We start from the raw sequence: 14087 nt of genomic DNA, 5'->3' as shown, positions 1-14087 counted from the left end.
TTTGAAAATTGAGCTCGTGTGGATAACAATTAAGTATCATTATTTTTAATTGAATACACAGGTTTTTGGAATGATGAAAATAATTGGAATTGGTCCGGCCCTAATGATTGGATTTAATCATAACAAAAATACTGTGTGCTATTCTCAGTGGACCCTCCAACCCAGTCAACCGACATTTTCCGGAAGAATATGCCTCGAAAGTCAAACAAAACTTTGGACTTTGGCCTTTTCAAGTTAACTGAAGAGAGAGAGCGAGAGGAGGGAAGAATAGGTAGAAAAACAAGTCATTCCAAAGGCCTATGCTGTTATTACCCCGTCATGCCACAGAGTGCTGACAGTTCCTTATTACACATTCCCATTGTTTTGAGGCGTAGCTGTTAATTGGAGACTCGCAGTCGACTCTTATCAGGGAGTTGGAATATTCTTTTGACTCGTTCATTATCTAAGATAATTAGAAGTTGTCATCTCATGACTCGGAAGCTCATTATCTGTCATTAACGGTTATTTCTCTGATCTTTGTATTTATTACACCACATTATTTAGGGGGAAGGAAAGGCCGTCATTTCTCCTCAGTGTGAGCGTGTGTAGAATAATAATGAATAGGGAATTGATAGTATCTCTGATACAACAACATGGATAGCAGATTCAAGTGCTTGGTCCCAAATAAATATCAGCCTGGCAACTATTTATTTGTAATCATAGCAAGTTGTCTCCAATGGCGCTCCAGTAAGTAAGCCGGCCCCCGCCTGACAAATTCAACTGACAAAACAAATATATACGTCCTCTCATCAGACAATCCCTTCATCCATGGTCCAATGTCCTTTGGGAAAGCAGTGTGGATTTTGCCTGATATTAGCCAGGGCCCAGGCCAGCGTGCTGGGGGGATTTGGGAGGGTAAACCTCCTGCTTTGATGTCTCCTTCCATGTCCGAGCTCGACACAGTAAAATAAGCGATAGAAGAGCGGAAAAAAGAGGAGACTGATTCAAAAGAGATGCAGTTTCTGACCTTGGCGACAACAAATACAAAGAGGAGAGTAATTACAGAGATAAAGCACGATTCAACCACATACACACTCGTATGTCTGGAGGTTATCACCACGCAACATGTAGAGCGTTATGTAATTGCATTTCCAAAGCTTTTTTTTTTTTTTTTTGTTAAACCAAACTCCAATTTATCATTGTATGACAGCTTTGGCTTTTCAATCTGGCTTACCCCTTTCTCATCAGGCAGACTCTGGTTCTGAAAACAACACCAGAAACCTCATGTATTGGCTACCTGCCACTAAAACACCACAGAGGAAAGACTTGTTAGAAACTGTTTGGAAAGCAGCTTAGAGTCAACATAGACGAGTAAACCAATGGCTCGATTTGAAGCCAGCTGAGGGAGCGTTAAAAATCAATGAATGTGCATTTTGAATTGTTTTCTGCATGCAAAGCTATCATTGTAAAACTATAAAATCATGTTTTGTGTTAACATGTTTGGCTTTCTTGAACGGATTTATTGGATGTCCATTATTTATAGTTTTAGTCCGACTTTGTGGAGCGGATTGACTTTAACCAAGGTTCCACTGTATTTTGTTTTGGTATAATCAGAACCCTGCAAGGAGCTATCACAGAGCTTTTTTCAGAGCTTCGTGGTCCTCAGTGTTTTGTAGTTACGTTACCATGACACTCGAGAACTACTTAAGTTTGCACTTGCACACACTTTGCAGTGTAACACACTTTTGCATGCTAGTGGCGTGTGAATGAGTACATTGGTTGTTAACAGGTGTGAAGTGTGTGTAAACTGCGGGGCTGCGTGCCAGTGGGCAAAGAAAATTTTGAAATGTTCAAAATTTGTGGCACGCATAATGTTCGTGAAATAGTCGTGAATGCAACGTGAACACACCGCGAACACACAATGCGGGCGGTGCATGTCAAAGCGCGCCCCTGCATGTCTCAATCAGGTGAATGGGTTAACTTTTCAGGGGGAATTCTCAAGTCATTTCTGTAGCGTCTTGGATCTTCCTTGTGATTTTCTAACTAATCATAACACCCAAAGCAATGTCTTCTAGTCAGCAATTCCCTCTCCCACACTGTCCGCGTCTTTCTTCTGTTCTAGTTTATTGCACTGGCAACCCGGGTAAGTTGAATTTACTTGAAAAATTTGAGGAAACCTTGCCTTTGCCTTAAAAAATGAAAGTAATGAAACAACTTGAGTGAGTTCAACTTGAAGACCTGAAGGTACTGAACTTGGTATTTTAAGTACAAAGCACTAAAAGCTCAGTTCATTTAACTTAGAATCATTCACAACATCAATTACTGATCCTCAGCAATAACCAAGCAGTGTAGTGAGCTTATTAATGAGGTGGAAAGGCCGCTTTGGCTTTTACTGGACATTAGCTGGCATGGTACAATGTATCTAGTGTGAGTACACCCTTATTTCTTCAGTTGTGCTTTTGAATTCCCTTCACATAAAGACCCGCACTTGAAACTCCTGAAAGAAAGATTGCTAACTCGGCAGGCACCGTCAAGAGCAACTGTTGAATAGGTTCAGTGCTGTCACGCTGCGCCCTGGCCCGGTAGGCCTTGCTCTTTGTGACACGCCGAGGGCTAGTTCATTCAGTCAGGTAATAAGCACTCAACAGGGAGGTGCCACCACAAGCCGCTACGCCCGGCTTCACTGCAGGATTGAAAAATAGCTCTGCGAACAAGTTTGAGAAGGCACGTTGGCATGGTAACAGAGGCACTCGCACTAACTTCGCCCCCTCCTCCCGTTTAAATATCAGCAAATGACAGAATAGTGAATTGTTATTGGTATTACATAGAAATAATCTTTTATTTGTGAGCAGTGCTGATATAAGGTTCTTATTTATGGTATGGCAATAGTGGAAATACTCCTACTTTAATGACTGCTGTCACCAACAAGATCACACAAGCATATGGTTATTTCTCGACGAGGAGTTCTCAGATCTCGCACTGGAGTTGTTCTGAAAATAAATTATGAATAATCATCCATAAAACATGCCCTTATTTATGTAGATTAGGAGGGAGGCTATTTAAGACAAGCCTAATTAAATTCAGCTGATCCTGGGTGTTTCAGAAGACTTTTTCCTGCAGCAAAGACTTTATTCTGTGATTGCAATAAAACAAAGGCGGCGGGGGATGATTAAAAAGGAAGTGAAACAAGTCAGTGTGCATGTTTTAAAAAAAGAAAATAAAAACATGATGAATACCCCTGCCGTGACCTGTGCAGCATGTTTTGTCTAGAAATTATTTAGTACTGAAATTAGCTTCACTTTCACTTTCTAGAAGGGTGCGGCAACTGCTATATAGACTCTGTGCACTTTTATTGTGGGCTCGTCCTCAATCTTCCTTTTTGATGAGAGTCCAGCGCTGTAAAGAGATATATTGCTTTTATTTTTTAATACAGTTTGAAAACCTTTTAAATTGTGTGATCATTGACCACCGGTCCAAAGAACCAGGAAGAAAGGCTAAAGAGAGGTAATAGCCGTTACACATTCAGCGGTTATCGTGTGTATATATTTATATATGCAAACCAACTGGTGGCACCAAATGGCCTTTCCCCAATAGATTCACAGCTTTTCTTCTTGTCACTCACACACATCAGTGACCTGAATAAATGCAGCTGCGACACACAGACCTGCTGGAAAAAGGTGGCTCATAAATTGCACAAGAGAAAGGTCTTGATTGTCTTATATTCAGGCTTCTTACCGAAAAGTCAATGCAGTAAATGCTGTGTTGCACCCAAATAAATTAACCTGCAAAGTACTGACACTTGCAACATTGAGCCTTTTGAGTTTTTTGCTGTGATTGGATGACATGTTTGCCAAATGTCTGTGAGGAGATATAAATACGAACTCCAGTGCGGGTGAAAACGCAATCAGCCACACTCTCTGTAATGAAAAAAACACTCACAGTCAGCCTGTTATGGGTTAGACTGAACAACTGATACCAATACCGCGGGGTGCGGCACGCTGTGGCTACGCTGCTTTGTTCGATTCCTTGGGTATTTTGTAAAAATCAAACAGTTAATCAGACGCTCTGCTTCAATCCCACAACCATCAGTCAATCCCTCAGCTGGAGACACAAAAGAGTATCAGCATTCCTTCACTTGGAGTGAATGTGCAAATATTATGAAAGACCATCTAACTTTAGTTCTGTGTGCCTTACTAACAGTTTGTTGGACAGTAATTACTGATTTCTTTCAATAAGCATTTAACATTATTCACTTCCAAATCAACAGGGTTCTCTGAGTCATACCTTTAAATATTAATGGAAAAGTACTAATGATCAGGTATCAAGTTTGACGATAATACAAGATGGGTATCCGCAATTGTCCTCGGTAAGGTGAAAAATCAAGGATTAGGGCGAAATACGAGGTCCCGTCCAACACTTAACAGGTTTCCTGATCATCGGCACCGCGTCCACAGCAGGCTTATGAGGAAGAGGAAGTGAGGTTCACTTGCGAGATCGCTTGGACTTTGCCAGGCTTTGGCTGGTCTGCTGACCCGTCTCTCGAGTGCTGGCACTACAATTGCTTGGATCTACTCCGTTTAGTAATAAACTGTAAACCTTACTTGATAAAGACAAATAAAACAAACCTAAAGATTTTTTTTTTTATGGTTTCAATATCAGCAAAAAAATATTTCCTAGCTGCTCGTTTTTTGATGGCTATACGACAGACGAGAAAAATGCATGCATGCATGTCTTGTATACTAAAAATGGCCGTGTACTCACTTGGCGTATGACTGTTGACAAATTATTAAAAACCAATCCTGATCTTGTTGATTGATGAAATAATTGGCTCAAAGGCGCGTCCCTTCTCAGTTTCATTTTACCACCATCTTCCCCACTCCAAGCCCCACTGTGGATTTCTTTCCAATCAAAGATGGCGCCATTTTTCTATTCCGCTGTCCATGATGTCTGTCAGATTCCTTGCTTCATTTTTTTTTTCCCCTCGTCTTATCCCAACATCTCATCTGGGCTCCTCATTTTACCCTCTGTGTGCCACCATTCTATAATCTATGGCCACCAGATGGAATCTTCTTTCCTCGTGGGATGCCAGTGGGGGACCATTTAGATGAGTCTTGGATTGCCAACACGCTGTAAACGTAGATATGGGAGCCCCGGTGTCGGAGTTAAATATGCCAGTCATGGATTACTCGGATGCCTGGGGCCAAAGTTCTAAGATGACACTTGACGCCGTGCTTGACACGTGTCTATTTTCTCTTCCTTTATTTCCTTTTGACAAATAGTCACTCAGAAGCGGACATAAGAGACGCTTGTACAGATCAGAATCAGTCAAGATGATGAAACCATGTGGAAACGCTTCGTACGCTGTGGCCGACGTCATTCAACCTCCTGACACAACCAAGGCATCCCTTTACTGCTCAATTCCGCGGGTTTAAAGCGGGGGGTGGGTATGTTCTGACGGGTTGATTTTCAGCCTTTTTTAAAAGTCCGCGGCTTTCACGAAATCACAATTTTTCCAAGTTGCTGAAACGACACTTTGGAATCATGTGGAAACACGTCTTATGGTTTGACCGATGTCGTTCAACATCCTGACACAAGCAAGCCGTCCCTTAACTGCTCAATTCGGCAGGTTTGAAGTGGGGGGTGCATATGTTCAGTCCATAAGTTGACACCTTTAGATAGGACACACGTAGTCCCCTTCACTACAAGATGACAGTTTCTCGACCAAATGTTCAATTCCACAGTGAGAATGAATTTGGCTCGTGTCTAGATGCTGAGCAGTAAGTTCATCCCAGCTTCTCTGCACAGCATTCAGAGAAAGACGCTACATCAGTCTCACAGGTGATGGATCGGAAATCAAAGTTTTAATCATATGCGCCCAGTTGTTGCCTGGCAACAGGCCTCGCCATTGCCGAACTTGTCTGGCAGGCGTGGAGAGACGATGATGAGAAGATGGCGAGCGTCGCGGGGTGACTGAGCTGATGTCTAAGTAAATGTTAAGAGAATCAAATATTAAAGTGTGACCGTGACGATAACAGTGGGCTGCATTCAGAAATAAAAGCTGCTGAGCTTTTTTTTTTTTTTATGCTCTGAGATATCGTGTGTGACCTCCAGGAAAGTATTTTCAAAGGGCTGCCGTGATTTCTCCTCTTCTGGCAATGATTGTGATGCATTTAGCAGGAAGTTTTACCCTTTTAGAGTAAAAGCAAAAACATGTCTTTGCCTCTTTAACAATAGAGACATTAAAAAAGAAAATAGAAGTCACAGCACTTACTAATGTAGGAACATTAGTACACATTAGCAACAATTACAGTCATGTCCATATGTTTTTCTATTTTATTAATTATGTGCAGACTTCGCATTGTCTTGTACGGTATATTCCTAAAAGAATAACACTTTCATTGTGATTTAATTTATTCCCAACCCTTAAATCTTCTGCAAAATATAAACAAGACAAACACACAGATATTATCAGTAAGACTTTTGGGGTGCCAACTTCATTTCTTGCTTGGTTGATTAATGAGGATGCAGCCTCTCCTCATGCTGATATGTCCTCTGCGTGAGGAGACACTGATGCTCTCCAAATCTGTTGCTGAAATGGAAAACTGATTTAATGTGACTGTCATCCTCCGTGTGTAGGATTTTTTAAAAATGTTTTTTTCAGTCCAAGATGCTCCCGATATGCTGCCAGATCTCAATTTTTAAATCAATTATTCGCTTCATCATCCATGTTTGCTCAAATGAACACCAGTTGCCAGTGAGTCAGTTTGTTTGGTAATATTTTGTGTTCCAACACTTTTATTTGGATCTTTTGAATTCCTCTGCATCAGGAACTTTTTTCAAAGTAATCATGTTGCCTCAGGCTTGATTTTTCATGCCTGACCAATATGATTTTTAATGGGTTATTTTGCAACTTCACAGTAGTAAGTAAGCATTACAACCTGCAGAGTAAATACAGAAAAACTATATACTGTATGTGTGGGTGTGCGTGTGGTACCTCGGTTAAGGTCCGCCCCGATTAGCACGTTCTTCGGTTAACAACCAAAATTTTTGCTAAAATGTATTTTTGCAAAAATTTTGCTTTGGTTCACATTTCCTCGCTTGTTTAGCACCATTATTTAGCATTATTGTTTTATATGGGAAAATGCGTTTGGTTAGAGTCCGTTTTAGTTTGAGTCGGATCTTCTGAAATTAACCAAGGCATCAGTGTGTGTGTGTGTGTGTGTGTGTGTGTATACATACCCACACACAGTCAGGCTCCACCAGCATTCCCCCATAACCCCATCATGAGAACCTACAGAGGGCGTTCCCTAACCGTCGCACTTATGTAATACAGTAATCAATCTATCTATCCCTCCTTTATTGCGGTTAATTGGTTCCAGACCTGACCGGGATAAGTGAAGTAGGACTCCTTATTTATAAATGAAATATGTTTGTATTTAGAACATAGAGAACGTGTTTACGACCTTCTAAATATGTTTTTTAACATTAGTACAGCTCTTTAGACGTAAAACAACATCCCTATAGCCACATTTGCACTTGTATTACCCATTATAGTAGAAATAATAACAGAAAATAAATAAACCATTAGAGATAAATAAGACTTAGGCTTGTGTGTGTTCTGAGCTGAGTGGGGGGGCGAACAGGAAGCGTCCTTGAGTTCAGCTCGGTGTGGGTTACAACCGCAACAGTACCACGTTAGGGATTATTGTGCCTTTTGTGAGATAATGCAAACCTGCAGTAAAAGCCTGCTGTTCCAGTGATCAAGTCTGGTGCTTGTCTCACCAAACACTATAGTAACATTACTGACACCTAGTGACCAGTGTACTACATTACATATCATCACAATGTCTTTGAATGCATCTTCTGAAATGCTTAATTTGGGCAAAAAGAATACATCACATTTCCTTAAATATGCAATTTTTCTAACTCATTGGCCGTAGTCAACCATAACACCATATGATTTATGAATAATATATTTGTGAAAATCTCTGATAAAGTGAAGCTGTGAAATTCAAAGCGCAAAGAGGGATTAGTGTACAGCATTTTTGTTGATGAATACAACCTTTTCAGTGCATTCAGTTTCAAGATATTACTGACATAACTCAAGTCTGCTGAGTGACTATCATGTACTCCTCTGTCAACAGATAAGTGCTTATTTGCTTCTCGATGTCCCCATGCAAACCGTGCTCTGTTTAAATGTCTTTTAAATGCTCAGATGCCTCTTTTTAATAATTGTTTTACCTCTTACTTTTACTGGATAAAATTGAGATGGGTTGGAGACCCAGCAGGCTCACTGTGTAATCCTATAACTGGGCGTGAATGGACACACATGGATGTCCCACTGTCCCTTGCAGACAATTAGTAAGTACTTCTGAAATTACCATCAAATTCCTAACAAACTATTTTAGATGACTACCTGTTGGATATGCCTTACCCTTGCAGAAAACTTGCAGCATGGCAAAAGTGCAATAGATGAAAGAGCTCATGCAGCAGTAGGAGGTTGAAGTTCTCATTTGAAAACTCCTCCTACTGGCCTGCTTGACTGAGGCGGTGTCAGGGCTTATTAATTGCATTCAATCTCACCGCGTCTCTCTTTGATGATGCGTTTGCTGGGAAAGTGAAACCCTGCTTGCTTTCTGCCATTTATACAAATGGTGGGTGCCCGCATAAGGAAAAGCGCAACGCATCAATATTGTTCTGAACTCCTGCATCTTCCTTCATACCTCTTCCTGCTGCATGGTTATTTAGCCATAAACGCTTACATATGCAAACGGTGAAACCTCTCAGATCGGTTGCCTCTCGGGTGGTATAAATTGGAATTTGACCAACAATTTGCCACTGACATCACAGAAAAACATATTTCATTAGCTGTCATATCTGCATATCTTGCGACACCTCTGACACACCCAACGTTAACTGCCAGCCCTCTGTGTGATGTGTTCTCGCTTACGAATAAGGTACAGATTTTTACTTTTTTACTTGATCAGTGGTTCACTACTTTTTCCACTAGAAGAGCAAAAACTGCGTACATACGTATGACCCGACAAAGGATCATTATATTATGTTTCTGTTACTTCCTTTGGGAGAAATTGTGAGGTCAACCAGCGTCCTATAGAGTATATGTAATATATATACTGTATATGTAATCATGTGTAATATATCTGTCACGGTACTTAAAGAGTAAGGATGTTGACCGTGCAATGACTAAATCCAATATTTTCTCCTGCCCGCCTGATAAAGTGTATTTCCTCCCTGTCTTTATACTCTGCATGCTTTGTCCTTCATGTATGGCATTGGTTTGGGTCACAGATGCTGAATAAATCGCTACTAGCTGAACACACAGCCAGCGCCATTCATCAATGTAATTAGTGTTGGGCGTACGACCCTGCTGCTTTGGACATGGCTGCCTGCATTGCTGACAGGCTATCTAACAGGCTCACTCCTCGCCTGTCCTATCCTTTCCTTCTTAAATGCGTGTCTGCAGCTTACACACAGTAGTACTTCTTATTAGTTTCGTGGGAATGAGGATAATGCTGTGCTAATAATGCATGTGGAAAACTGCGAAAGTAGGAGTGAGCAGGCCGTACATTTGTCATCTTGGTTGTGTGCTGCAGTAATTACTTCCAGTGGGGGCCTCCGGTTTGTGCTTTAGGGCTTGTCCAGAGAGCAAAGAAGGACAGTCCATGGGAAATGGTAGGGGCGTTGGTGTTGATGCATACACACATACTGTACAGTGAAATTTCAAAAATTAAAAGCCACAAAAGTGGTACAATATGGAGTTCAACCACAATGTGCTGAAAAAAATATGCAACAAAATTTGGGGTACCGGTGACATTGAAGAGAAAAATGATAGTGATGATAACCGTAGAACCAGAAGTGCACTACCTTGTCAAATTTTTGGAGGGGATTAATACTATATTTTATCAGCAACTTTCTATGCTAGCAGATTAGTTTGATTATTCTAAAGAATATATCCAAGATTCTAGTATAAATTACTTAAAATTAGCAAGTTGGTCTAACGTAGTAAGACAAAATATCTTTTTGATTTCAGTTATTAAATTTTGTAGTGTAGTTCAATCATGCAATTAATTTAATATCACAAATTCAGGCATCTTCAAAGTATCAGTAGTTTTGCTTTAGTTTGTTCATTTTACAGTTGTTACCTTACTTTATAACAGCTACTGTTAAAATGGGAGCTTAAAGCATTTCCTGTACATTAGAAGGCTTTTTGATTGTAACCCCGTGATGAATAAATTACTTCCAATGGAAATAATTGTTTTGAAATTACAACAACTTGGAATCAAACCAGTGTCACAGAGCGTGTTCGACATTGGAGCTTCCACTGCCATGCATAGAACTACCCAAAGGTGCACAGCAATGAAAATAAGTCAAAACTCTAAACCTGGATGTGCAGTTTTGCCGTGTTCTTCTCATTTGTAAAGTTGCATAACGCTCATTTCTCTTCCTCCCACATCGTCATCCATTAGCGCAGGCACATTCCCGCCCCCCCTCTAAGTGGGTGCTTGTTAATTGCCAGGTCTTGGCTGAAGAGGTTACGAGAGGTGTTGCGGCTCTCTTACAACTGAGTACATGTGCCTTGTTGACTCCCAGTCGCTCTGCCTGGTGTGCTCAGAATAGCAGAAGGCCAAGTCCATTAAAGTAAGAAGGGTTCATTTGTCACAGGTTCCATTGGTGTTGCTGTAATGACCAGGTATGGGGCTGATGAATTGCCTGACCTTTTCCTTCCTCTTTATAGTCAAGTGTTCCTGTTGGGTTCCCAAACTTAATTTGTAGATGTCTTAGATGCCAAGGCGATCAATGTACACTCCTGATCAAAATTTTAAGACCAGTTGAAAAATTGCAAGAATTTACGTTTTGCAGTGTTGCATCGAAAGGAGGCTCTAAGTCGAGATTCAGAATGCAAAAAGAAGAAATGAGAGTGAGACAAAAACATTTTTGAGGAAGCAATTTATTGTAAACGACCATTAAACTGAAATGGGTTGTTCATCAGCTGATCAAAAGTTTAAGATCACAGCTCATAAAACCACGAACCCCCCCTCCCCCCCCCCCCCCCCCCCCCAAAAAAAAAAGGAGTAATGAGTAGCTGCACCATTCTTGTTAATCACCTCAAAAATTGGTTTGAGCATGTTTGATGCCAGTGTTTCCAGGAGGTTAGTGGGAATGTTGCTGCAGGTGGTGAAGATGGCTTCACCGAGGGCATCCGCTGTCTGGAACTGATGTCCGTTTTTGTAAACTTCCCTTGCACCCACCCCCAAATGCTCTCAATTGGATTTAGATGAGGGGAACACGCAGGATGGTCCAAAACAGTCAGGTTATTCCTCTGGGAGAAGTCTTTTGTCAGAATAGCATTGTGAACTACAGTGTTGTTCTGCTGAAAAAGCCGGTCTTTACCACACAGACGAGGGCCTTCAGTCATGAGGGATGCACTTGCAACATCTCCACAAAGCCATCAACCTTTTTGACGCCCCTGCACAACCCGAAGCTCCATTGTTCCATTAAAGAAAAAGCACCCCAGATCATGATGGCGCCCTCTCCACTGTGCCGTGTGGAAAACATCTCAGGTGGACTTTCCTTGTCTATCAAGGTTCCATTTCTTTTTATTATTCACGTAACCGTTGTTGTTTTATTCTTCTTTTTTTCCTTATCAATGTATAAGCTGTACTTGGTCAGTTGTTCTCTACACCCATTTGGTTATTTGGTATTTAAATTTGTTTTCTTTCATAACCTTTTCCCCTTCTCTTTTCTTTCATCACTGTATAAACTGTCAATCTACAGTATTGCTACATAATTGCTAGTCTTTTCTTATTCCACCCAAACACTGGATGTGAACAAGCAGCTTAATGATAAAATATAAACACATTAATTTTTGTGAGTTTCCAGCAAATAAATCAGTTTCATTACACTATATTGTTCGAAGTAATTGCACTGTATTTTATATGCGGTAAAAATGCAGTTTCCCCACCATCCGCCACCTCCCTTTGTATTATTGTTCTTTCTTTTCCCAAATGTGACAAAGCATGCAGCAGATTGGATCTAGCACTGGTTCGCTGCAGGGCAGTGACCACACGGTGACCTCTGCTACCAACTCTCCACAGATTCATTTTCTACCCGGCATAGAAGCACTCCTCGGGGAGGGTGGAGGGAATGGGTCAAACTCTTGCGGTTCTCCCGGCCTGGCAAGACAGTGCTGAGGATGTTCAGGCCTTATAATAGCCAATTTTATTGTTGATATCACTTAAAGGTATTACAATATAAACGTTGACTGATGAGTGCATTACATAGTATGTATAAGTCTTCTTAAATGAACAAATGCAACGTTTATTTCACCCTTGGGTGTTTTCATTAATGTAGAATGAATGTATGATAACATTGTACCCAATTTCTTACAGGTTGACCTCATACTGATGCATACTGTTGATTCCGTGGTAAGAGACCATGTGAAGTCGAGAGATATCTTTACCTTGAGGCAATGATCTTCAGCAGAAGGACCTAACATCTGGTAGGTTCCCTTCGTTTTGTCCCACAACACCACTTTAGTGTATCCTCTGTAGTTAAAACATGACCTTTTCTGGGGTGCATATGTAGCAGAGTATTTCTGCTGTAAAAACCAAACAGGTAACCATTAACAGAGCATTACAAGCTATGTTAAAGTATAATATACGATTTTTCAACAGTTTTTACGTCTCAGAGGTCCCACAGTAGTACATTCGAAATGTGTCGCCACAATCTTGCCTTGAGTTACAGCGTTTTCACTGGGAACACACCGTTTTGTGTGTCTGTTGTTTTGATGCTAATGTCCTGTGTGTGGTACTCTAAGAAGCGCTATTGTGCACTTTTTATTTACATGTATATACTGTGACTCTGCGCTTGTCCAACGTAAAAGATGTCATATATGACATACAACAATGGGACATTCAAAAGTAAAGGAGGACACTTGGACAGCTGTCCATCACCACTCCAGGGCCCTGCGCTGTTCTCAACACACAACATTAGAAGTCCAGAGGATGAAATACAAAAAAATGGGGGGGGGGTCTGTCGCGCTTTTGCTGTGTTTGCCCCCACACTTTGGAACTCCCTTCCACCTGCGCTACGGTATATTACAGAGTTATCCGTTTTTAAAATCTCTTTTAAAAACTCATTTATTCAGACTGGCTTATGACACGTGATGATTACATGTATTTTAGTTGGGATTCTGTGCCTGTATTTTGATTTTGTTTTAGTTGTTTCTTATTTGATCTTACTTGCTGTTTTTGCTCTTGTGAAGCACCTTGGGCACCACTGGGATGTTGCAAGGTGCTATACAAATCAACTTTGATTTGGATAGGGTGACCAAGCATCCTGATTACCCAGGACATGTCCTATTTTCATGCCCTTGTTTTCATTGGGCCATTCAATTGAATTGCATTACGGCGCTCAGCTACATGCGAGCCTTTTTGCTGTATTTTTTTTTTTTTTTTACTGTTATTTCTAAATTGTGCCGTGGGCCGAGAAAATACAAGGCGTGTGCTGCAAATCTCCCCAAAGCTGCGCTTTAGACACCCCTGCTTTAGCCTGTGCAAGTGTGTCTTATGCTGTGGCTAGTGAGTGCATGTGTCAAGGTGGAATGAAATTTGTGGCATACATTTTCAACTGTGGTCCACTGACGCTTCAATCTTGCCGAGAGTCGTCGCTGCATGTGGCATACTAAGTGACAAAAGTGACATTTGCATGACATGGCTTGCACATGAAATATGCACATGGTGATGTGTAATAGACCCAGATGTTTCCTGCTGCTGCCGGTAGGGGATGTGTTGAAGGGTGGGCTGTAAGGGACAGACTAGTTTCTCTATGTATCTTAATTCATAAACGATTGTTTCAAAGCGAAAGGTCACGGGTTCAATTTCACTTGTCGCATTAATGGCAAAGCACACAAACACATTAAAAGTATGTCGGAGATCATATGAATGTAACAATGACCAAATGTTCTTTAAAACGACTTATTGACCTGCTGGCATTACATGGAAATGCTTCTGCAGAGAAAATCCCAGATGCACTCTTACATGCAATCAGTGGGAACATCACAGAAGTCCATAAAACTAGGAGACACC

This window comes from Dunckerocampus dactyliophorus, chromosome 20, assembly GCF_027744805.1.
Source record: "Dunckerocampus dactyliophorus isolate RoL2022-P2 chromosome 20, RoL_Ddac_1.1, whole genome shotgun sequence".
Classification (NCBI taxonomy): domain Eukaryota; kingdom Metazoa; phylum Chordata; class Actinopteri; order Syngnathiformes; family Syngnathidae; genus Dunckerocampus; species Dunckerocampus dactyliophorus.
This window is presented reverse-complemented; position numbering follows the sequence as displayed.